Genomic DNA, 27,108 nt, shown 5'->3' with positions numbered 1-27,108 from the left:
CATGTACGACGCGCGCGATGGCGCGCGCCACGTACTAGTATATACAACTAATTTGGAGTTTACTAGCGTGACGGGGATGAATGCGGGAATTTGAGATTTCGCAAAACAACACCGGAATTTGGAGTTTGTAATATGGCCACTGATGGACTTGCAATATCTTTTTGAATCAATGAACTTACAATATTGGTCATCAAATTATCATTGTTTTTATTTTGACATGGCTAGATGAGTTACTGACATTTTTGCGCCTAAGCATTTCAAGAAAAAGTACCGCAGAGCAACTCAGCCTAAAAATAGGATCCCTACTTGATATTTGAGGCCCTTGTTTTCTGGGCTACACTCTAGCAGAAGCCCTCAAAATAGGGCTTTACTCTCAATTTCCTCTATTTTCTCGTACATTATATGCATATGTATTTGAGATCATCACATTATATAACAATTTATTTAAACTATAACAATATAAAGCACTATACACAAAACTATAAATGAAAATCTTAGTATTCAAATTTAAAATCAAACAAAATTTTGGTCCAAAATTAATGATAGTCGATCACAACATAGTTCATAACATTTCTGCAAATCAAATGACTTAATCATGAAACATAAAGTTAGACAAAACAAATAACTTGCGCCAAGTCACGCCCATGGATGCTCTATGTACAAAGAACAAAATGCGGTAAATTTTGCTTCATTTGGTATTCACTAGAGTACACATGCATGCATTTCAAGATGGTGTGTGAGTTTGGAGGAAAAAATTCAAGTGTTTCACTATAAAAAACGATTTGTAGCAGCGTACCTTTTTTTAGGGGTGACTCTACATTGAGCCACCCCTATAAATGGTGCTCAAATGAGCCACCTCTACAAATCCATTTGTAGGGGTTGCTGGTGTTATCAGTCGTTCCTACAAATGACTAATTTGTAGGAGCGGCTCAATATTGAGCCGCCGACGCCGAATAGTAAAAATTAAGCACTAAAATTTAATTTTTCTAAACGACCTCGGATAGAGAAATGACCAAAATAAAAGTTGTAGATCTCAAAAAGTTATGAAACTTTGTTGTTTACAACTTTTTTATTTGAAATCATTTTACTGCTTTAAAATGATGTTTGAAATTTAATTTTGAAATTGTTTAATAACTCTAATTTCACTTTTTAATCTCTGGCTAAAACTTGTAACTAGTCTTTCTCTCGCATACTAACTTGAAATTTGATGATTTTTTCTAAAATTTTCTGAAGTCATGTTCTATCAATCTATTGTATTCTTAGAGCTATTATTTTGTCCATCTTTTCATGTGACTGTGTTTTATCTATTTGAATTTAAAAAAATAGCAAATTCAAACGTCATTTTGAAACATTAAATGATTTCCGCTGTAAAAGTCATGAACATAAAAGTTATAGAACTCATCAAGATCTACAACATTTATTTTAGTCATTTCTTCATCCGACAAAGTGGTAGTAACATTGTTCACAAAATTTACAAATCTCTTATAGTTTCGTAAACTATAAGAGGGATATGTAAAATTTGTGAACAATGTTAGTACTACTATGTTTGATGAACAAATGATCAAAATAAAAGTTATAGATCTCATAAAGTTATAGAACTTTGTAGTTGACAACTTTTTCATTTGAAATCATCTTGTCAGGGAAAACTACGTTTGAATTTCTCGAATTTAAAATTCAAATTTTGTAAATGACCTCGGATGGAGAAATAATCTAAATGAAAGTTGTAGATCTCGAAAAGTTATGAAACTTTGTAGTTGAGGACTTTTTGATTTGAAATCATCTTGTCAAAGAAAACTATATTTAAATTTTCAAAATTTTAAAATTTGAATATTTTAAACGACCTCGGATGGACAAACAACAAAAATAAAAGTCGTAGATCTCAAAAAGTTATGAAACTTTTGTAGTTGACAACTTTTCATTTGAAATCATCTTGTCATGGAAAACTACATTTGAATTTCTCAAATTCGAAATTCAAATTTTATAAACGACCTCGGATGGTGAAACTACCAAAATAAAAGTTGTAGATCTCGAAAAGTTATAAAACTTTGTAGTTGACAACTTTTTCATTTGAATTCGTTTAGGGCCTCAAACAATCAATTTACGTTCGATTTAGGATAATATGTAGGAACCAAAATCCAATGTGGACATAAGTTAGTGTGAGGTGTAGTGGTTTAGGAGGATATGTGTGGGAGGGGTTGCAGGTTCAAATCCTTGTAGCTGTGAAGCACGTGACTTTTACTATTTTTTTGGGGCCTCATAGATTAAATTTTTTTTGCTATTTTTAAGACCCGAGATCGTGATTTCTAGAAATTGATTTGTAGGAGTGGCTCTATATCCAGCCGTCTCTACAAATCTTGAGCTGTTCCTACAAATACAATTTGTAGCAACGACGTTGTAAGAGCGGCTGTCAAAACTGTCTCTACAAACCATCTGGAGCCGCCCTTACAAATCACGTACGTAGTAGTGTTTGTTGTTGGGCAGGGCCCTTTTCATCGGGCTATTCTCCTTTTCCCAAAAAATTTATGTGCAAACCACACGTAAAGATAGTATACATTATATGAATAGTAGTCTTAATATTTTCTAGTCTATGTGAATCACTTTATTTGTATTTAAACCACTAAAAGTGCTATCCTTGTTCATGCTTTATGAACCACTCCAAGGCACTCCGTGCATCCACGATATGTTGTTGTGTAGAATATTAAAATTTTCAAGGAATCATTTGTTTAATAGGAATAATTCATCCTTGTATCTCCAAATTCTATTAAGACATGGCACCATATTTTTGGTGTACGGAGTATGATTGTTTCATAAAATTTTCCAATGATTTAACAGGTATTATAAATTATTAACAAATGAATACATATCTTATATAGTTACATGTAACTATGTGACAGATATATCTATTTGTGAATAATATAGTCCCACTTTATTGAGAACATTTGAAATTTTTATGTAAAGCTTATGGACCCAATATATGTTCCCATGTCATTCTATAGATTTTTTGACCAAATTCCCACAGAATAATTATAATAATATCGAAATTTTTGTTAAAAAGTCTACAAACAGGTATGGCAATATATTTTTGGTGTATAACCATCTTATAAATTTTTTAACTATTTTAACAAAACGATACTATAACATGTTGCTTTATTTCATTAGCACATGATTATAGTCAAGTACTCAAGTCCCACTCCTCTTCTAAGATTCAAGCTGATACTCAAGTACTCAAGATCCAACTTTATGTTTTTTTGCAATAAAACCTTAGTTTGATATGTTTGGTCAGGAAAATAATTTAAATTTAATTATTTAGCACTAAATTATTTTTTTAAAAAAAATTAATGTATTTTACGGATTAAATAAACCCTTAAAATTTTGTTTTATAAAAAACAAATACGTCCGTTTTGGGAACTAGGGAGGAAAGTACAAATTAGCGTCATCGCAGACTGCCATGAAATTGGGTCTCCCTCCCATCAAATTCGAAGTTTTCGCGCGCTGGTCTTGGCCAGACGGCCCGCGCGGTCGCCGTCAGTGCAAAACAAATAGCAAACCCTACCCAGGTCTTGTTTAGATCACCTTCAAATTCTAAGTTTTTTCACTCTCTCTTCATCACATCAATTTTTGGAATCATGCATGGAGCATTAAATGTAGGTAAAAAAATAACTAATTACACAGTTTGGTTGTAAATCACGAGACGAATCTTTTGAGCCTAGTTAGTCCATGATCGGACAAAGTTTGTCAAATACAAACGAAACGTGCTACAGTGTCCAGATTGCAAAAAATTGCAATCTAAACAAGGCCCCAGTCGTTTCCTATTTAGGGGTGTCTGATACGGTGACTAAAATTTAGGAGGTGTTATATGAGAACTGTGCAATTAATTTTATAATTAGTCTATATTTAATATTCGATGTATATATTTAAATATCCGAGGGACCGCGACTATAAACAAGAGGAACCAAACATACGCTTACTCCTACACTTCTGTCAAACCGCCGCCGCGCGTAGACCACGCCGCCACTCCAAGCCTTACCATGTCACTGCCACCGGCAAGGAGCCCCGACGGCTGATCTATGGACGTGCGCCGCCCCTCCGAATGGCCCAAACCTCCGATTCCCGCTGGCTAGCCCACCATACACCCACCCAAAACTCTAAATCACTTCACCCATTGCCTTTTCCCCCCCAAAATCAGCACTAGTGACTCTGGCCAGCGCCGGCCGCCGGCCCAATTGCACCGCGTCGCCGCCCCGCCTCTCGTCAGGCCGTGTCGCCGCCGCGCATCCCGGCAGTGCTGCGCCGTGCCTCGGCTCCAACCATCATCGCGCCGCCGCAGTTAAGCAGAGGACAGTGGTTCGATCTTTCTCTCTTTCTCCTGTAAATACCGGGCTGATTTCATCTTCGTTACAGGTAGTTTTTTTTTGTGTGCAGAATCTCAGGATTGTATTTTCCTTTCTTTGAACATGTTCCGCACTAAATTTCCTAACAAAAGATGGCTTTTCTTTGAGAGGTCAAAAAAACGTATTACTCTGGATGAAACAATGGTATATTTTTTTTCACGCAACTTATTATTGAAAGTATGTGGAAAGTGAAACATTTCATTGACCAGATTTTTACTGTTTCCTGCTGATCACCGATTGCAAACAGATATGAAGGTGAGATGTAGCGGAGGTGCTGGGCAACATGGTGGAATTGCTGTGTCCTTTTATGATGCCTTTGCTGGTTCAGAGAGAGAAATGAAGCTGAGATGGTTCTATACTTATATGTCTCATTATTGTTTTTTTTATAATACTCTGGTTATTCTGAATGGCATAGAATATGTTATCACTAAGCACTCTGTAATTATTGTCAAAGAAATTGGTATTGGGACAATATGGTGGTGATTTTACTGGTTAAGCCTTTGGAACATAAATTGATTGTGCATAACTTGATTGGTGAGATCATTGCGAGTTTTGTTCAATGTCAGTGAGCAAGTTATAAATATATTTTAACCTGCAGTTTATAGCATCTAGGTAATCTATAAAATTGCAAAATACTGTTGAGTTTGTGGTTACTGAGCAAATCCTTTTTTTGGTTGAACCTTTGGGTCATGAGATGCAGTTTTGTATTTACATGGATTGTGAAATTCCTATCATTGTTGTTAGATGTCATTGGTGAAGGTACCACTAAAGTTACACACTTAGCTTCTTGTGTAATCTAATAAATCTTATTGACACAGATGGGCTGTGCTTCCTTAAGTCCCTAGAACAACAGTGTTTCTGTACATTCGTTTAAGTAAACCAATACATACATTTGGAGATTCTTCCAATTTATGTAAAAGATAACTGAACTTCTATTACTATATTAGTTAAATACACCATTTTTTTTGTTCTCTTCTATTTGCAGATCATCTCAATGAGTGGATTGGCTTGTTTACTGATCTGAGGGGACGAGTCAATTGAAACATGTTAAGGTGGTAAGGTTAGTTTTAGTCAGACTATCATCACATATTTAATGGCCTAGTCTATTTGGTTTTCATATGATTTAGTAGAGAGTTGTAAGGTGGTAAGGTTAGTTTCAATCGGATTAGATTTGGAAGTGACTCCGGATGTAGGAAAAATGGGCTCCATCATGTAGTTATTGTCCCATTAATGAAAAAAAATGTTATCTTTTACAGTGATTCATGGTCTTATTGCCCTTCTAGCTAAGCTGGTGTATGAAAGAACAGCTATTGAGGTAGTAAGCATACATGCTTTCCACCTTGATAGTCCCACAAATGGACTACTCTAGCACATTCCTTTGAGCAAGTATGTTTGATTGGCAGTTTGTATCAATGTGTATATTTGTTGAATTGTGAAATTGGTTCTATTCATCTGCATAAATTGTCCCTACAAGGCTACAACCATAAATATTTTTAATTACTAATGCATCTGCAGCTCGGTGTCTGGAGCTTACTGCTGCATCTGACCTTTGCCACTCAAATTTAATAGTATGCAAAATTATGTTTGCTAAGCGTGCACTATTCCTTTCTGACATTAGTTTGCAAATGATAGTGTCATACCTGAGATGCCTAGTCTGTGTTTCTGTTATTTGGAAGATTCAGCCATACCTGATCTCTGATGCGCACTTTGCAAAATTTTCAGCTCATGCAGTCATTTGGAAGATTACGTGATGCCTAGTCTGTGATCCAATATATATTACTGATGCATGTGTCATTTGGACTTTTTCAGGAAGATGAACCTTGAGGGACTCTTGGCAAGATGAACTGAGTCAACATTCTGCAATGAGAAAGATCATATGCTGATCTGTTCTAAGAGTCATGTATATTTGTTTAATCCTATAAGTTAGTGGTCTGTTATGCAGTTCCAACTTTGCAATTTTTTTTTGAGATAGGAAGCCCTTTGACTTCATTATATTGTACAAACTATTGAATGTGCATGATCAAAGTTATTAATATAGTTGCCCTTTTGTGCCATTGGATTTTGTAATTTTGTGAATTTCTGTGCCGCAAATAGATTCTGTTGCAATAAACATAATGCCTATGCAATAGTTTGTATTACATGAAACCTAGTGTCGATGCAACAGGTTGTATTGCACCGAACCTAATGTCGATGCAATAGTTTATGTTGCATCAAACCTAATGTTGATGCAATAGTTTATGTTGCATCGAACCCAATGTCAATGCAATAGGTTGAATTGCATCAAACCTAAATGTTGATGCAATAGATTGTATTGCACTGAACCTAATGTCGATGCAATATGGTCTATTGCACCGAATGTTAACTGTTGCAATAGAAATCTTGTTGCATCAAATTTATTAGGTGTATTACATCTATATGATTTTGATGCAATAACATTTTCACATCTCTCTATCTTATCTACAGAATTAGATTTAGTTAGGTTAGATTAGAAGCAGTAATTTTCATAATAGAATAAGGCAAAAGAAGCATAAAACTTTAGCAAATAACAAGGGTGAGATAGAAAGCATGAAATGAGTGAAGCAAAAGAAGCTAAAACGACCATTGCTAACTAGGCTTGCGTCCTACAGTCAACACGGCTCTGATACCAATCTGTCACACCCAATTTTAAGGATAAAATGGGGTGCATAACCTTATGTGCGCCCAGAGATCAGTTACACACATAAGCCGACAAATTATGAATAGTATCATCTCCAATGTTTATTACATCACGAATAGGACAGAGTTATTACATAAGTATAGCACAAATAATAAAAAGATCTATCGCGGAAGCTCCAATTCATAGGGACGTCGACTGGTTGACCACAAGTCTAGTAGTCCTCAGGGAAATCATCATTCTCAAGGTCATCTGTTACCCATCCGGGATTTTTATCCAAATAGTGAAAATAAACAAACGTAAGTACATGTCGTACTCAACAAGTGTAACACGGGGTTCATGAGGCTCAAAAGGCTAGACACAGGCTTAACAGCGGTCAGCTTTTAGTTGTCACAATTTTAGCTTATGAGTAGCATCAAAGTGTTTCAGTCCACAAAGTAGAACACATGATCAAATGTAGACATGAGTAATGAATAGCATAAACAGATATTACTTAGTGCTCATCTATTCCATAAATGTTCCAAGGCCGCTCGTGACCGAGAGCACAGCTGATATACCAGTTTTACACTCTGCAGAGGTTGTACACTTTCACTGTGAGTCGTGATTCCCATATGCCCGGGTTTATAACTCCCAAAACACTCCCAAGGTGAGCAGGCAGGGGTCACTATGAAGCCTTTCAAAGGTTCATCTAACAAGTTAGGGCCATTAGATTCACTCGGCAAATAGTTATAGGAACCCCCCTGTCAAATGGCACAATTCCTTCACGGCTATACACATAAGAGTAGAGGCTGTCCTATACTCGATTCGTCAAGCCATTCTTACGCCAATAAAGGTAACCACTAACAAGCTAGAAAATGTCCTCATACTGAGCTAAAGCCAGAGCCATGTAGCTCTCACAGCTGTACTGTAAGTCCCGGATGATCACTTACAGATAAGTCCTTAGGGAGAGGAATCTGAAGCATTTAGAAAGTAGCTAAACACTCCAGCCCCCTGTTTCCATGTTGCTAAAAAGTCACATTTTATGTTTATTGCATATACCATTAGTCAAGTTACAAGATCATAGTTTGACTGAGCTCTAGCAAAGCTACCCATATGCATAACCCATAGGTGACAAGACAATAGTCCAATTCTAGGAAATTCCTAACAAGAAGACACATGCAACATGAATTTACTGATTTAAAGTGAATAGGAAATAAGGATGATCCCATGCTATACTTGCCTTGAGCAATGTACACCTGCTGGTCCTGCTCGTCAAAGTCGTACCCTTGATCCTCCGAGAACTGCTCACCGTCTATACTCGATAACCACAGTAACATACAAGCATCCAGGAGCAATCATGCAAAGCAAACAAGGCTACAGATTAGAACAGTACACCAACAGCAAAGAATCAAGATGAAAAGTTTGGAAAACGAATCTACGTCTCGCTATGAACACGCAGACGCGAAGATCACAAAAATCGGATCTAAAACGGAAAAGTTATGGTTTAAACAAGATTTCCTATAGACAAATAATAGATTAGATCTAAGCTCGAATTATAAAAGTTGGAAACCTACTTTACAGTAGCATAAACGTGTAGATTACTTAATTACGAACCCAACGCAACTTGAACGGATCTAATCGGAGTTAAAACGAAGATTTTACGGCTAAAACAAGTTGAATGGCAAATCTGTAAATAATTGAAAACGTATTTCAGCTCATCCGAAAGAAAATACGCTTTCGAAAGAAAGAAACGTAAACTGTAAAACGCGCAAAGGACCGCAGGTTGAATCTGGAATATTTATAAGGGCGTATTTGAAAGGTAGGCAGCGAAGGGGTATCTTCTTTTATGAGCCGTCGGATTAGAAACCGACGGATGAGAATAGATCAAAAAAAAAAAGAAATCGCCGGCATAGTACCGACAGCGGCTGGAATCACGACGGCGCCATGGCCGGCCTTCTGAGGCCCTCTGCTCTTGGCCTACAAAGCTCTGGCCTACAAAGCTCTATTTGACAAAAGAGAAGTACCAGGAGAGAGAGGAAGGGAGGGGGATCTCACCCGATCCGGAAAACGCAAGAGGGAAGGAGCGACGATGGATCGGCGCTCGGTGGCATCGGAGGTCGACGGCGGCGCTCGAGCGAGAAGCGGCTGCGGATGCTTGGTGAAGAAAAATGGCCGCTAGATGAGATTGGGGAGAGAGGAGGGGTGCGGGCGCTATTTAAGAGAGGCGAGGCATGGGGCGCACGCTGAATCAGGGGAAAACGGCGCGGCCACGGACTCTCGGTCGCGGAGACGGTGTCCGGCACAGCTACGACGCGAGGAAGAAGAGCCTGACCAGCGGGCCTGGCTGGTCAGCGGCAGGGAAAGGCGCTTGCGCGAGCGTGGCCTACGGCTGGGCGCATGACTGGGCCAGGGTTCCAGGCTTCGGCCCAAGCGGTGAAGAACGCGGGCCGGTGCGGAAAGAAACACTGATCTTCGGCCCGAGCGGAGACAAGGGCTGCACAGCGGCCTGGAGAAGGGAATGGGCCGTGCGGGAAAGCCATGGGCCACGGCAGCAGCAGGCCTTCGGGCCGAAAAGAAGGAGGAGAAGAAAGTTATTCATTTTTTTTTGAATTTTTCTTCAAAGCAAGTTCAAAAATGAAATTTTAACTCAATTCGAAATCCGACTTCAAACCAAGCAATTCAAAATAGTATGCAGTGGCATGTATGCACATTCATGGTTGTCGACCTATATTTGATTTTATTCCTAATAAAATTATTATTTCCTAAATTCAAATGCCCATAAAATGCTTAACAAATCAATTTCCCCTATTAAAAAATGTTGTAAAATTTAGGGTGTTACAATCTTAATGCAAGAGACATTCATGGCCGATGCAATAGTGACCTTGCATGATGCAATAACCCTTTTGCATCTCTTTATTTTGATGCAAGAGATAATGGATAGCCGATGCAATATCGAACTCTCGCATCGATCACAGCAAACTGATGCGACAAGGCTATTGCATCTAGAGCTATTGCATCGGCTCGCATCAAACGCGAAATTGATGTGATACCAAGCTATCGCATCAATTTTGGCCCTATTACATCAAAAATTTGCCGGTGCAACAGGGTAAAAAATTAGTAGTGCAGAGAGAATAGAATAGATCTCCAATTCCTTAAAGTTCTAGTAGAGGCTAGCTGGCAAGATTCAAGTAGAGTTGGACTATTGCTCAGGATTATGGATTCGTCATTTGGAGGCTGGTATAGCCATTGTATCTTCTTTATTTCATGACTTTGTATTATTTCAATACTATGTTTCTATTTATTATGTTCATAGTTTGCTCTAGTAGTATGCTTGATATAGTCATGATTGATAATGAATTTATGCATAAGTTCGCAAAGCGCTTAGCTCAATAATCAAGTGAGTTAAGTGGTCGACATTATGTAAGCGTGGTGCTTAAATACTGTTTACCTATGGATACACCCTATATTCCGGGCCATGTGGTAGATTGCGAGTGTGACACTCTCGTTGAGTCCTTTGTAGTCCACTCCCTGTTTGTAGGACAAGTAGGACCTGGTTGCGAAGGGAATCAAGCTATGTTCTTGATCTTCCTTAGTAATGTTCCTTATGCCTAGATGCAAAGTTAATTATGCTATAGATGAAATTATATATAGTAGGGTGTACAAAAGACTTAGTAAATAAGAAATGATTTAGTAATTTTTCTCGTAACTAATTTCTTGCCTAGCCATACTATATTTATGAGTATCTATTTTTATCTCTGGATTGTAATGATCGATGCCTTACACTTATTATTTATTTATCAATTGGCTTACCCCTGTCAGAGCATGTCTTAGTTAAAGATCTCATCATAAGTATACATGTTTGTCAATATCTCTAGCCACCGCTCCTCCATGTGGTAAAATGTAAATAATGATACTTGATATACTCCTGGGTGAAATGTTACAATGGTATATTATCTGTGCGTTTGCGGATTACTTCAACATATATAATCATTCCTGAATAAACAAGTGTCATTAATAATTACAAACAAACATGTCTGGCATCATTGCTAGGGATGACAACTTAGTAAAAGTGATGTTAAGAAACATCAACAAGCATTTTTGACGCCGTTGCTGGGGTGGGCACAAGGCTAAAAGAGAATTGATCAAACAAATACTTATTGATGAAATCATAACTATGCAGCTCTGCTTTAGCAGGCTTACCCTTGTTTGTCTTTGTTCATGTCTTATACTGGGTATTGTAGGATTGGTTTTGATTCACCAACAAATTCCATCAATCACAATCAAACCAATCAAGAGGAAGCTCAACACCAATTTCTAAAGCTATGGCTGACAAGACTCTGCGTGAGTTCTCTGCTCCAAGCACTGAGAACATCCGCACTGGACGAACACTCAAAACCAATAACCTTGAGTTTGAGCTCAAGCCAAGCCTCATCAACATGATGCAAGCTACCCCATTCAGCGGAAAAGCACATGAAGATGCTAGTGCTCATCTCTAGAATTTCCTAGAGATTAGCAGCACAATCGTCATCAAGGACATCGCTCAAGACATCATACTACTCCACCTATTTCTGTTCTCATTAGTGGGAAGGGCAAAGCAGTGGTTCTACACCAACAAAGATAACATCAACACCTTTGCAAGATGTTTGAAGGCCTTTCTAGCAAAGTTTTTCCCTATAGGCAAAACCAATGTCTTAAGAGGAAAATTTTCCAACTTCCAGCAACAAAAAGGAGAAACCATTCCAGAGGCACGGGAATGTTTTCAAGAATACATTTCTGACTGCCCTCATCATGGAATGAAAGATTGGTTGCTCATGCAAGGTTTCTACCATGGATTAACTCAAAAAGCTCATGAACAACTCGACGCAACTACTAGAGGATCATTCATGTCACTCACCCTTGGAAAAGCTGAAGCTCTTATGGAAAAGATAGCCTCTAATCAAGGCTGGTCTCAAGGAAGTATTCAAACATGCAACAAGAGCGAAGAAATACTAGAAGAGGTGTGTGCACTTTTAACCAAGATGGACGTACCGTTGAATTGGCTTGAAAAGCGAGCCAATTATAAGAAATATCGTCAGACCATTCAAGATGCTTATAATGCCCAAAACATAATTGCAGAATATTTGGGGGTTGATTTCCTCGAATATTAAGAGGATGCAAACATTGTCAATTCTGGTCCACAACAACAAATACAAGGATGGGTACAGCAACAACAACAATCAAATTACCTTGGGTACAGCAACAACAACAATCAAATTACCAAGGTAAGTACCCAGGTAATTACTATAATTCTTCTAATCCTAAACAACCATCCTTGAGAGATTTAATCATAGAACAAGCCAAGATTAATGAGAGTATTTCTAAAAAGCTTGTTTCTAATGATAAGGTTCTAGAAAACATAAACACTAAAATAGATAGTTTTTCTTCTAATATAAAGGACTAACTTAGCTATAATAAAAAGATAGAATCACAAATAGCCCAGTTTGCCACTGCTCTGCCTTTTGCCACTAACCTTGAAAAGGTCAATGCCATAACCACAAGAGGTGGCAAGTCTACTCGTGATCTGCCGTATCCGACAAAAATAGGTAAGACACCAACAGTAATACGAGAGAAAGAAAAAGAAGAAGTCAAAGAATTTGGACCACAAGCATAGGAGATGATGCAAGATTTCCATGACACCACCCTCTTACTGTTTCCATGCAGAAATAAAAAAGCCAAAATGGATGAGCAGTTTGGTAAGTTTGTAGAGGTGATTCAAAAGTTATATATCAATATTCCTCTACTAGATGCCATACATGTACTTACCTATGTGAAGTACCTCATAGACATTCTAAACAACAAGAGACCATTGCCCACCACTAAGGTAATTAAGTTAACGAAGGAGTGTAGTGCGGCGATCATGAACACATCTCCTATAAAGAAGAAGGATCCAGGATATCCTACTATCGACTGTTCAATCAGAAATCAGAACTTTGAAAATGCACTATGTGACCTTGGCGCAAGCGTCAGTTTCATGCCCCAGACAGTCTTCAACAAGCTCAACTATTCAACACTCACGCCAACATCGATGTGCCTACAACTAGCTAACCAATCAGTCCGCTACACTATAGGAATCGCCAAAAATATTCTAGTAAAAATAAGAAACTTCTTTGTGCCAGTCGATTTTGTAGCACTTGACATGCAGGAAGACATGAAGACACCTCTCATACTTGGGAGGCCATTCCTGAGCACTACAAATGCACACATTGATGTCGGAGCAGGAGAAATCAAATTCCATATCAATAGGAAGGAAGAGCGATTCACCTTCAAGCCAAGATCGGAACAATGCTCTAAATTGGATTGGCAAGAGAAGCAAATACAACCATCAATGTCTACATCTTCGGGACCGACTGATGCACCAAAAGAATAAGAAACACGGGAGAAGTCCGGTACGGTGGACTCAAAATTCTGAACCCTCATCGGGCGGTAAAATTGGTAGTTATCCATATTTACTTTTTACATTGCACTTTGGCATTTTTACTTTTCAACACTTTCATTAAAAAACAAAAATAAAAATTTTCATCACTGCATTACAAAACTTCTAGGCCCCACGTAAATAATTTCTACGGCATGTAAAAACCCGTAACAAAGTTTTACCATGGAGGCGTAACAAAAATAATAATACCATCCATTCATCTAGTTATATTCCATAGCATCATAATTTTTTTTTGCATAACATATATATATACATGTGTATACGGTAGAAATATCAGGCATACGAACCCGCAGACACCTGGGACCCACCTACATCACCTCAAGCACTCTCCACCATCAAAATTTGGTGCTTCTGCACCTGAAGGAGCATCGAGCTCACTTAGCCTCGAAGCAAAGCATCAGCTGGTGGAAGATCAACTCGAGTGGGCCCCATAGGGGGCGACCGGCCCCACCACTTGGTAGGCCAGCCTGCTGCTGCACCGCCTATAAATGGCCACCCTCCTAGTTGCTCTTGACCTTAAGCACAACCACAAACCAGCCTCTAAGTTCAAAATTTCAAATTCCAGTTCTAAAGCTTAGCGATTCAATAAGTAGAAGTGCTGTTGAAATTAGGAATAAACCAAAAATATTAGGGTGGAAGTTCTACTGAAATTTGGATTAGAGAAAATTATCGGCAATCAAAACGACTAACCCTCGGACGGCTAACTCCTGGATAGCTAACCACTAATTATCTTATTTCCTAACCCGTTCCATGAGTTTTTGTTGTTCTGTTGATTTTTGTAGGATGATGAACAAGATAGTAGGCAAGATCACCCGCTCAAGATCGTCCCACTCTATGAGAAGCTCTTCTTCCACAGCGAGTGCCGACATGCAAGTCGACGTTCCCGAAGCCGTAGTGCTACCGTCATCATCATCCTCCGCAACCAACATCCTGTTGGAGGAGACACATATCCACTGGTGAAACAAGAAAGAGAAGGACACCTTCAAGAAGTTGAAAACCAGAAGGTTTGTGCACACGACTGCGTATGATCCCATCCTTCTCCAAGCAACAGGTATGGGTGATGAATTTGATCTTTTTTAGAGCTGTTGGATGGGAAGGTGTTTGGAATGTTGTTGAGCAAGGGTCTAAACTTTTAACATTGGAATTTCTCTGCACTCTGCAAATCACTAATACCGAGGCTAAGTTTAGACTCTTCGGGAAAGAATTTTCTTCCCCTAGAAGGATTTAAGTTTGCTCCTAGGATTTAATTCGCAGTGCGTAGTTGATGTAGACCATGCTCTACAAGATTTTGATAAGTTAAAATTTTGGAGAGAAATTTCTGTAAAAACTAAAATGTACCGTCCTTGTACTAATGATATCCATCACCCCACATTACGGCTCATGCATATGTGGCTGTTGACGGTCGTTAACATCAATTATAAACCGTCAACATATCCTACATATATACATAATTCCATCACCAAACATAGGAATAGATGTTTAAAACTAATGAATTCCACGAGCTTTGTTGAATATGTGAATGCAGGGGGATTTACTTAGAAAATAGCCCCTGGGACCACCATCATACACTCCAAACAAGCAAATCGACATTAGAAAGCAAACCAACTCATGAAACCTATGGAAAACGACTCAAGACAGAGTCCAGAAGCTTCCACCGGAGGGAGGGGCCCACCTATCACTGGCACAGGCCGCCGACCCCACATATAGGCTAGACGGCCTATGGGGTCCACCGGTCATCCTCTGCTTCATACGTCGGTTTCCCACTGCCTTTGAGAGTGCATCTATGCCATTGCTTTAGGTCAGTTTGATCCGAGGGTCCAGAATTGACGTTACCTCTATATATAGCCACCCCTACCCCCCTCCCTGAGCCATCCTAAAACCATAATTCATATCCTTCTCATCAGGATCAGAGCCAACAATCAAGAGAAGATTAGTCCTCATAGGATCTAGTCTTGTAATTAGAAATATTGAGATAGAGAGTGTGGGAAGAGTTTGGAGGTAGTACCAGCCTATCGGTGCTCTCTCTATGGCTTGTACCTTGATGGATTCAAGTTCTACCTTAGCTTGCGTCTTAGATTTCTCTAGAAATCAACTTTTGATCCAAGTAAGTATCATGTTTATATTGTTCTTCAGGTTTGCAACTCTTTTGAGTGCTTTAATCTATTGGCCATAGGTTAAAGTAGTATTCCTAGTGTAAGCGTGGTGCTTAGACTTGGTTACTCGTGGATGTACCCTACATTCCAGATTAGTGGTAGCTAGCGAGGGTGACTCTTATAGCATCGTTGATTCCTTTGTAGTCCACCTCTTGTTTATAGGCCGAGCAAGACCTAGTTACTATAGCAAACATACTCTACCAGTGTTTCCCTTAGTAACATCCCTAGAATTGAACAATAGAAGACATAGCTTACCGACATTAGAACTAGAAGACCGTTGTGATCTCCTCTATACTCATATTATCTTAAGTCTTGTTGCTACTCCTAGTTAAGTTAGATTGTAGTTAATCTCACATGTTTCCCTATGGATACGATACTTGGAATACTTCTAGGTGAAAGCTACAGCGGTATCCGTGCTCTTGCGGATCTTTTTCTATGTGCATTAATAAACACTAACAGTGGCTAGGTTTCACCTTGTTTCCTAGACCAGATATTCGTCTAGTAAGAATAGATGATCTTAAGTTGTTGTATGCCTTGGTCAAAAGGAGAAAGGTTTCTCCCATCAAATTCATGATGCACTAGTGGAAGGAAGTTTTTACTCTGACGGGTTGATGTTGAGTGCACCTCTTTGGTCACTCATATTGCTCAAAATTTGGGCCTGTTGGATAATGCTTTGATTTCTTATATTGATACTGAGCGCTTGTACATTGACTTCAAATATTTCTACCAAGCCCATATGCTAAAAAAGAGAGATGATGGACATCTTGTCATGATGTACCTTGGGTATATAATTGAGATTCCGTTACCTAACCAAAATATCAATTTGTACACTATGAATTCTTTCACCTTTGATCTATAGGTTAGGGAGGCAGCACCTCACAGAAGTGCTTCTGTGAGACTGTCTCGTGCACCGCAGCCTCGGTACTATGGTGCTGACCCAATACCGGAAGGACCAGCCTACAACAGATATGCAGGATGGGACCAATTAGGATCTTTTTGTGGGTACCAGCCTAAGCATGCTGGTTGGGAACAACCACCTCCTCTCCAATCTAAAGGCTCCTAGCAGCAAGCTCCAAGCGAGCAGTGGCACTTTGGAAACTTCGACAATTACCAACAACAAGATTATGAAGAAGTCTCAAGTGGCCATCAGGGAGGACGCATGTCTTTCTCTGCCTGGGGCCATCATGACCAACAAATGGAGTACCACCGCTTCAACAACTGCATGACCACCATCGAGGAGTAGAATGCCGCCATACAAAACACATTGCATGATCACTCTCAATGGCAGGCAGACATGGGGGAGGCAATCGCCAACATCCAGTAGAACCAACAGCAACAGAACGAAAACTAGGCCTTTTGTTCCAGAATTTCAATATTAGGTCGTCGCATTAATTGACCACATCAACATCTAGCTTGGGGAAAGGCATCCCCCTATATATCTAAGATAAGTATTCCTTTTTCTGGCACTATATTTCTTAGTGTTTTATTATTTTCGAGTTTGTTTATTTGTTCTAAAAAAGATGCATAGCTAAACACAAAATAAAATTTTGTCTTTACCTTATATAGATATTAGTAAGGTGTGATCTAAAAAAATGAAAACAAAATAAAAAGAGTGTGTATAAAGTTTGTTTTAAGTTTGATTTGTAAGAGCTAAATAAAATGAGGAACTCTCTAAGATATCTTAGATGGAAATGATGAATAGTTGCTCTGTTGTAATTCCTTTCAAGTACCTAGTTTTCAGCCTTGAATTCTCTCGAGTTTTGGATAAGATTGATTTAATATAAGAATTTACTTTAAACTTGAAACTCGTGGGTAGCATATGCTTGATCTAAGTCTAGGTAATTGATAGATATGACATGAGAAGGTCTGAGTTGCTATTTATCTTGTTCCAAGCGACACTAAAATTCTGGAGATTTACTTTTTGAAAAACATAAAAATGATACATGATGAGTTCCTGTATGACAAAGCTTGAATTCCTACCAGAGCCAAACATGTTATTTAGGTTAGAAAAACTTCCACTCATATATGCTGCTTGTTTTGCATAGAGTTTAGTCAAGCTTTGTTGACCCTTATGAGAGGTTCGTCATGCTCTTAAAATCAAGATCACGTACACACCACCCACATATGCACTACTCCTACACTGGGGGTAGGCTCAAAAACATGTCATTCCATCTAGATCTAGTCAAAAATGTTTTACTCCTACACTGGTGTAAACACCAAAAATATGTTTGATAGGTTTTCCATTCACCAAATAAATGCTCCAAGTTCTTGTTGCTATCTTTCAAAGTTTTGTTACAGAGAAGAGGAATGGGCTATGCAAAAGTTATTCATAAAAAAAAGAGTTGAGAAAAAATGGACAAGTGTCCGAGATATCTAAAACAATGGGTACTTAGATGCCCGCCTGAAAAGAAAAGAAAGAAAGATGAATAAGATAGCCCATGTTCTCTAGCAATTATTTTCAAGTTCAAAAGAGAGATATGTTTCAAGGAGCATAGTAGAATTAGGTTAGCCACCATAAATATCCACCATATTCCACACACATGCACATCTTGATCTGATTGTATGACTCAACTCTCTTTGGATTCGAGGTTTGACTTTATAATATATACATTGCAAGTATGCTCTTTCATGATATCTCCATTCCTATAAGCTCCACATAAGCCTTAGATGTAGGAAGAGAAAGGCATAACATCATTATTGCCTTGGTAAGGATCCACAAATACACATATATTAAGAGACTTGAGAGTGTCATACAATGGAAACTCTGAGTTTTATTTTGAAAACTTATAAAAACCCCGGAATAATGGTTGAACAAAGAACTTGAGACATAGTGTTTGACTTGATCATTCCATCTTTCAATTGCTCAAGACCCAAGTGAAGGCTGAGAAGCCCCATGGTTGAAGGTAATATGGGTAAGTTTGAAAGTCAGATCAGTTTGTTCTAATCCAGAGGAGAATTTTTGTTTGAACGCATGTGTACTTTTGAGGAGTGAAAACATCGATGCAACTTTTGATCCATTGCTGAGTTTAGCATTGCTCAGGGATGAGCAAAAGTTAAGCTTGGGGGAGTTTGTTGACGGTAGTTAACATCTATCATAAACCATCAATATAACCTGCATAAATGCATGAAAATAATCACCAACATAAGTTTAGGGGTTAAAACTGATAAATTCCACAAGTTTTGTGAATCTGTGTTTTTAGCAGGGTTTATTCAGAAATCTGTCAAGGTGGAACCAATTGTCAAACTTAATTGTAGTTATTCGTGATGAAAACAACTCTAGAAGACTCTAGAAGACATCGGAAGGCAAACCATTGAAGCAGACATGGAGAGGATGCCAGGTGGGGCTAGCCGGCTCCCCCTGTAGGTCAGCCAGCCATGTGGCCCCACCTGTTAGTCCCTCCTCGCTACGTCGATTCTCCACCGCCTTGAAGATCATATCTACGCCGTTCTTTTAGGTCGGTTTGATATGAGGGTCCACGATTGCTGGTACCCCCTATATATATCAGCCCCTACCCCCCTAGAGGCATCTATCATCAGATTAGAAAATAGGGTTTCCAGAGAGAATAGAATAGATCTCCAATTCCTCAAAGTTCTAGTATAGGCTAGCTGGCAAGATTCAAGTAGAGTTGGGCTATTGCTCAGGATACTGGATTCATTATTTGGAGGCTGGTATAGCCATTGTATCTTCTTTATTTCATGACTTTGTGCTATTTCAATACTATGTTTCTGTTTATTATGTTCCTAGTTTGCTCTAGTAGTATGCTTGATATAGTCATGATTGATAATGAATTTATGCATAAGTTCGCAAAGCGCTTAGCTCAGTACTCGAGTGAGTAAGTGGTCGACATTATGTAAGCATGGTGCTTAAATACTTTTTACCTATGGATGCACCCTACATTCTGGGCCATGTGATAGATCGCGAGTGTGACACTCTCGTTTAGTCCTTTGTAGTCCACTCCCTGTTTGTAGGACAAGTAGGACCTGGTTACGAAGGGAATCAAGCTATGTTCTTGATCTTCCTTAGTAATGTTCCTTATGCCTAGATACATAGTTAATTATGGTATAGATGAAAGTATATATAGTAGGGTGTACAAAAGACTTAGTAAATAAGAAATGACTTAGTAATCTTTTCTTGTAACTAATCTCCTGCCTAGCCATACTACATTTATGAGTATCTATTTTTATCTCTGGATTGTAATTATCAATGCCTTACACTTATCATTTATTTATCAATTGGCTTACCCCTGTCAGAGCATGTCTTAGTTAAAGATCTCATCATAAGTATACATGTTTGTCAATATCTCTAGCCACCGCTCCTCCCTATGGTAAAATATAAATAACGATACCTGGTATACTCCCGAGTGAAATGCTACAATGGTATATTATCTGTGCGCTTGCGGAGTACTTCAACATATATAATCATTCCTAAATAAACAAGTGTCATTAATAATTACCAATAAACATTTCTGGCATCATTGCTAGGATGACAACTTAGTAAAAGTGATGTTAAGAAATGTCAACACAACCCCACCATGCCAACTAGGGAACTTGACAGTCTTGAGGAATCCTTGCTCGGGGGCTTTCCCTGTTCTTGTTCTCCTCTCGTGGGGGCTTTTCTTTTTCTATGTTTCTGGTGTTGTCACAACTGCAAGGAGGGCACACACCGTTGGAGTATCAATCAAGGAGCTAACATGTAAAAACCAGCACCGAGATTGACGCCGTCTCATTGGCGTAAATGGAGTTGACATGCTCTGTTTTCATCAGTGTACTCCTGCATCTCTGGTCGAACACGTCTTCTGCGGTACGACTGGTTGTGGTTCGCGAGGGAGTGCGACGGCACCCGAGGAGTGAAAAGACCTATCACCACCACACCAGGCTTTCAAGTCTCAACCATGTCATAGTGGTCAAAATCTCTTAAAATTTCTTGATTCACTCATGTCTATCTTTCATCCTACATTCACTTCGCTCTCGACAATCGCGTAAGGTATCTTTGAGAGGAGCAAGTCTCAGCAACTAGAAAGTCCTGCCGTCGTATATTTAAACACGTCGGATAGTATACATGTAGTGGGTTTGAGCTCCAACATGACAAGTTCAGTGGTAATCAATAGCTCTAGTTCAAACTTGTAAGTGGTGACAAAGGTGTTGGGATCAACTCTCTAAGAATGAGCCCCAACTTAAACTTGGACAACACACCTTGCTTCTATGTCGGCCCTTTTCAGAGGTATGCTTTTGTAATGTGGAAGCTCCCCTTTTCATGTGCCTCACATCCATTTCCATCTGCAATGACTATTGGAAAAGTTTCATAAAGTTTGGAGCCAAAAAGTCACATGAAATGATAAGTTACATTTTTGCTTAATTTGCTTCATTTAGCAAATGGAAACATGGGATGTTGACCAAACCTTGCAACCTTGCTCAAACAACTCTAATTAAACTCATGAACAAAAATAATGAAGGGTTCGTGTTGAGCAAATGTCAAGAAAATGCTTCTAAGTGTGGGAATGGCTAAAATTGTCCTTTTCATGATATGGTTTGTCCTGTGTTGACCAACTATCTGGAGTGCTTGCATGGAGTTGGACCTTAAATAAAAGTTGAAGTTTGAGTGGAGTACAACAAACTTTATTTTTGGACCAAGCCCTGATTTCAACTCCTAAGTGGCTCAAATAGTGGCCTCAAGTTTGGATGCAGTGCTGTTTTGGCCTCTCAAAAATATTTCTAAGTCCCTGATTGACAACAACGAGTTGACATGTTTGTGAATTTTTATCTTCTAAATTTGTGTGACAGCTCAACTAGATTCCTTAATATGAGTTGAAGTCACTACGGGATACAGTAGATTTGCCGAGTGCCAGGGGCACTCGGCAAAAGCCAAAAAACACTCGGCAAACGCTTTGCCGAGTGTAACACTCGACATACAGCACACGACATTGATTTATCGGTAAATAGTAGTTTGCCGAGTGTTTTTTATCGCGCACTCGGTAAACAGTTTGCCGAGTGTCAATAAACACTCGGCAAAAATAAACTCTCGGCAAAAAATTTTTGACGGGATGGCACAGTGACGTCGATTTTGCCGAGTGCACGACGAAAAAGCACTCGGCAAAGTTTCTCAAGTTTGCCGAGTGTCAAGATGAAAACACCTAGCAAAGTTTCTCAACTTTGTCGAGTGCCAACACGAAAGCACTCGGCAAAGTTTCTCAAGTTTGCCGAGTGTCAAGACCAAAACACTCGGCAATGTTTGTAAACTTTGCCGAGTGCCAGGGCCATAACACTCGGCAAAATTTGTAAACTTTGCCAAGTGCCAGGGTCATAACACTCGGCAAAGTCTGTACACTTTGTCGAGTGCCACGCTTAAAACACTCGGCAAACAAGCGATCAACAGTCAGATTTTATGGTCACTTTGCCGAGTGTCCATTAGAATACACTCGGCAAAGAAGGTTCCCAGAATGACAGAAAATGGTCACTTCGCCGAGTATTTTGTCTTGACACTCGGCAACTCCTCTTTGCCGAGTGTTACACTCGGCAAAGCGACCAGGACCCACCATTTTTACTAATCTGTCACGTATAACGGACCCCTCTCAATTCACAATAAAACATCATCACATGCATAATTATATGTCACATGCATAATAAACCATCATCATAATTCACAATAAACCATCATCACAAGTCACATTAAACCATCATCACAATTCACAACAACCCATCATCACAAGTGACAACTAAGTCACAATAAGCCACACATGCAAATGCAATCACTGCGGAGGCCCTTGGAACCGCCGCGACAAATCCGGGTCTTGAGACTGATTATTTGATGCCGCCGATTGATTCTGCACAAAAGAGAAGATATTGCATATGTGAGCTGCAGATATAAGAAACTCACTGCAATCAGAAAGTATAAGTAGTGTCTTCAAAAAATACTTGCACGTAAGTATATATAGTATTAACTTGTATTTATGCATGAGAAGCTAATAAGGAAGCTTATTTGATTAAATTTTGGGAGAATTTATATTAAATTTTGTGTGCTGTGCTGCTGCCAGGAAATAACTATATATATTATTAAACTAATAAAGTGGGAGTACCTATAGAACACAAGTAAATGTTTCGACTGGCATGTGTGTGACACTGCGCCAGTAGATATGGAGATGGCATAACAATACGTATAGAACACAACGCCGTGCTGCGCGCCGAGAACGCCGCGCTGCGGAGGCAGCTGGCCGAGCAGCAGCAGCTGCTGCTCTGCTGGTCCAGTGCCTGCAGCACTGGCGGCGAGCTCCTGCACAGCGCCAGCGCCGACAACGGCACGCAGCCGTGTGGGGGCAATGGGCTACTGATGGCGGCGAGACCTCATCATGCAACGGCAGCTCCGGCGGCAATGCATACCACGTTGGTCTACCGTGGCATGCCAGTGTGTACGACGACAACGGCTTCCTTGTGCTCAGCTACTGCAAAAGCTAGCTATTAGTTGCATCCTGGATACTTGTATTGGCTTCTCTCCATTGTTTCTGCAACTCCAGGTGATGCTAGCTACTGCCTACTGCTAACAACTGGGCAAAGAAAGGAGGATACCCTACCCCAAGTGTTGATTTTTTGTTACATGTGTACTGTTGACAGAAAGCTAGGCGGCCCAATAGAAATATATCGACGAGAGCTAGACTACTTTTGTATGTATACTGATTGCTACTTTCAGTCATATGATCCTAAGACATTTTCAATGCTTTTGTTTCACGATGATTTTAACCCAAGAAATTATCTAAGACATTCTTCTGCTGATAATTAAATTGAAACCACGCTATTTGATGACAATGTTCAGTGGTTGTGGGTGTCAAGTGACTCACATGAGTAGTTGTGGGTGGCTGAGGTGGAGGGAATAGCACCGGTAGCGGTGGCAAAGCTTGACCCATACTCGATGCAAAATTCTGCATGTATTGGAACATTTGGTCTATCCTCAACCGATTTTCTTCCTCTATCCTCTGCATCGTCCGCCGTTGTTCTTCCTCCATGTTCTGCCGCTCGGCCGCCACCCTCTGCTGAATCATCTCCTCCATCCTCGCCTCCATCTCCTCCCGTTGCTTCGCTTTTGCTTCCACCCGGGCCTATAACATTTCATCCCAATGTTACAATGCAAAGCTAAAGTACGTAACAATCAACGAACGATGAATAAATAAGAAATAACCTAAAGAGCCTCCATCTGGAACTGTGTAGCGGTTGGCCGTGGGCGTATCGCCGGGCTCGCGCTCATGCTCCTTGCTCGGATCTGGGAGAGAGTGGGAGTAGAGGCCGTGTCGATTGTACTATCGCCAATCCAGTACCAGCCATGCTTCTTGCCTCCTCCCACCCTCATCACGATTTCTCCATCAAGATCCTGGGTGCTCGGATCGAATTGTGGCCCATGAACCTACCTTGCCATCGCTGTGTACTCACTGACGCGGCTGTGGATGCTGGGATCGCTGTACGCCTCGGGCGGGTCCTCCGGGTTGAAGTCGATGTTTGCTGTCGCCTTGCCCTTTTTGGACAGAACCCATGCCTTGAACTGGGAGCCAGGCTGGCCATCATGTGACGACGACTACGATAAAAATTCAAAATAATTAGAAATTATGCAGAATTGAGTGTTAGAATAAAGAAATAAATTCACGTACCCATTTTTCCCTGTATTCATCGAGGCTTAGGCTGCCTTGATGGTGTGATGCACATGGCATCAGCAAACGCCGGTCCCGACAAGCGGTGTGCTTCTCCAACCACCCGGGCTCCAACCACTTCTCCACCATGTATTCACAGCACTGGGTATGCTGGGCGCACCAGTACGGAGGCACCTACGTGATCAAGCATAATTATCTCATAAAAAGTAAGTATTAATGTTCTATATTTACCTGCAAGAATTGTTCCCGGGTCAGGTTCATTGTTCTTGCCTCTTCTTTTTTAACCTTCATCCCTCTGTGTTGAGCATAGTAGTCGATGATGGCCTAGACGCACGCCTCGTAGTGCATGTCCTTCACGAGCTTCTTGGCGGCTTCTTCAGAGATGGAGGCCGCCTTGGCCTCATACTCCTCCTGACATCTGTAGAAGTCCTGCATATAGACGCGATGTATACAATCATTACTTCAAGAATGTCCAGTGAATGTGATATATTAAGCAATGTAGTGCGGGGAATACTTACCCACATCTCGCCCTTCACCCGCTCCGCCTTGTTAGGGAATACCCTGCCATCACGATCTGTGGCATCGAGGGCGGTGACGTAGTGGTCCCACATGTAGGCCGGCTACAGCTCTTCACGGAACTGCACTAAGCCAGGGAAGTGTAGCCCGCACAAAAGGCCAAGGATGCCATTGACCTTACGGTTGTGATCACCCCCACTAACCTTAATCCAAGCCCTACCCAAGTGATTAAGATAAATTATTAGTTTCCATTGTAATTTTCTACATATCAAACGAAAAAATATTGAGAACATCTAAAGTTACTTACTTTTTCCTAGAGGGTTGAATCATCGGGAGCCTCTCAAGAGGTATCGGTCGCCTCGGGAGGGTCGAGGGACCTTGCAACCAAACCTGGGAACCCACTGCCTCCTCCACCTGCTCCTGCTCCTCTTGTACCTCCTCCTCGTCACCAGAGGCGTGTGCAGAAGGTACCTCCTCCTCATCACCAGAGACGTGGGTGGAAGGTACCTCCTCAGACGATGACGAGGGAGCTACAGGCGATGGGGGCGTCGCCCCTTTACCCTTCCCTTTACCCTTCCCTCCACCCTTGCCTCGACCCCTCCCTGAAGCTGACCCTGAAGCTCCGGTCTTTCCGTAAAGCGCCACGATATTCCTCGTACCACCCACCATTGTTCAATCACCTACAATTAAAAAGAGTAAACCAATCAGCATAGATAAACAAAACATACTTAGAAAGATATGACAAATAATAAATAAATTAGTACGACTCATACATGTATTAGAAATAATCATCATGATCGGGATTAGCTGGATCATAAGTCTCATCATCACTATCACACGTGTCAATATAATCATCATGATCGGGAATCTCGTCATCACTGTCATTGCCTAAATGTAATCGATGAAGTAATTCTAAGTCCTTCACATTCTGAACCTCGTCTCCAGTGTCCTCGTCAGCAACCCTTTCATTGTATACTTCCATTCCGATCGCTTCGGTTAAGTCTATCTCAAAACTCCCTTCGAGTCCATCTTCTTGGAAGAACTCTCCATCATATGTGTTGGGGTCTATGTTGTAATCTTCATTGTTTGGTATAGGTAGTTTACCGTGTGGCGATACCTTGTACACAACATCCCAACCCTTAAGACTGTTGTCGGTTTGGTATGGGTTTGAGAGATAATAAACTTGCGTGGCCTGTTGAGCCACAATATAGACATCGTCTCCTGGTAAGATAGATGATTGTCGAATTTCAACCAACCCAAGATTAGGGGTCCATCTCACTACTGATGGATCAAACCAATGGCATTTGAATATGACTGGATTAAGAGGTTTGCAACCATGAAATATGAGTTCATATATTTCTTCAATTCTTCCGTAGTACTCGACCCCATCAAAGCCCAGCGTAAAAACTCCGGTATTTGTGGTTCTTTGATTGGGCCAACTCTGCTCGTGGCTTGTTGTGTGAAAGCGATTGCCATTCACATCATAACTGGTAAATGACTTGACCCTATAGGCACAACCATCGGCAACCTGTCTCAACTTGGCACTCATAGACGCATCAGTTTGGCCCTGCAAGTTCAAGCAGGGTGGTTCGTTATATTATTCGCATGTACGAGCAACTTGTAATGTCAAACTAAGTACGAGCTAAATTGGACTGTACCTTCTGTTTGAACCAAGAAATGAAATTGGGCATTCCATTTCCCGCACCCTCTCTGAGAAGGGTCTTAGCTTCCTTCGGGGTAGGTTCCCTTGATTCACGCCAGAATTGACGATGAAATTCATTGTACCAACGAGAAACATGGGAGTTGGACACAGAATAGTGACTACTTGAGAACAAGTTTGTTGAGAACTTATAGCATGTATGGCTCCACTTCAGATAGGTTGGTCAACACATACAGCATGATAGTGTGCCACTCTTCATGTTTCAAGGTATTGTGGGTTGCACCACTTGCACTTCTGAGTTGCCCTTGGAAAATGCTAAGGCTCGATTCATCTTCGCCGGCACTGTAACGAGGGGGTGGATTATGCACGCTAGGAAGGTTGTTAGCATAGTATTTTGTTGTGAAGTTTGACACCTCCTCCAGAATGTATGCCTCTGCAATGGATGCTTCAATTTTGCATTTATTTTTACATTTAGTTCGAAGAACCTTTTGACATCTCTCAATTGAATAGCACCAACAGCCCTGCATAGGCCCCCCCATTCGTGCTTCATACGGGAGGTGCAGAATCATATGCTGCATCGAATTGAAGAAGCCGGGTGGAAAAATCTTCTCCAACTTATAGAGCAACACAGGCGCCATTCTTTCCATTTATGCA

The 27,108-nt window shown here is 40.3% G+C and overlaps 1 long non-coding RNA gene and 1 other non-coding gene across 2 annotated transcripts; one reads left to right on the top strand and one right to left on the bottom strand.

Moving 5' to 3' along the window:
• Nucleotides 1-4,116: 4,116 nt before the first annotated feature.
• Nucleotides 4,117-6,380, top strand: LOC136473586 (uncharacterized). Its single transcript, XR_010762680.1, has 4 exons — nucleotides 4,117-4,535; nucleotides 4,639-4,741; nucleotides 5,377-5,451; nucleotides 6,201-6,380. It is a non-coding gene; the product is annotated as an uncharacterized lncRNA (long non-coding RNA).
• A 5,330-nt stretch (nucleotides 6,381-11,710) lies between these two features.
• LOC136478633 (small nucleolar RNA R71) lies at nucleotides 11,711-11,818 on the bottom strand. Its single transcript, XR_010764353.1, has one exon. It is a non-coding gene; the product is annotated as a small nucleolar RNA R71 (small nucleolar RNA).
• Between the last annotated feature and the right edge of the window lie 15,290 nt (nucleotides 11,819-27,108).

Source organism: Miscanthus floridulus, chromosome 8, assembly GCF_019320115.1.
Source record: "Miscanthus floridulus cultivar M001 chromosome 8, ASM1932011v1, whole genome shotgun sequence".
Lineage (NCBI taxonomy): Eukaryota > Viridiplantae > Streptophyta > Magnoliopsida > Poales > Poaceae > Miscanthus > Miscanthus floridulus.
The sequence above is the reverse complement of the archived record's forward strand: the minus strand, read 5'-3'. Positions and strand labels throughout refer to the sequence as shown.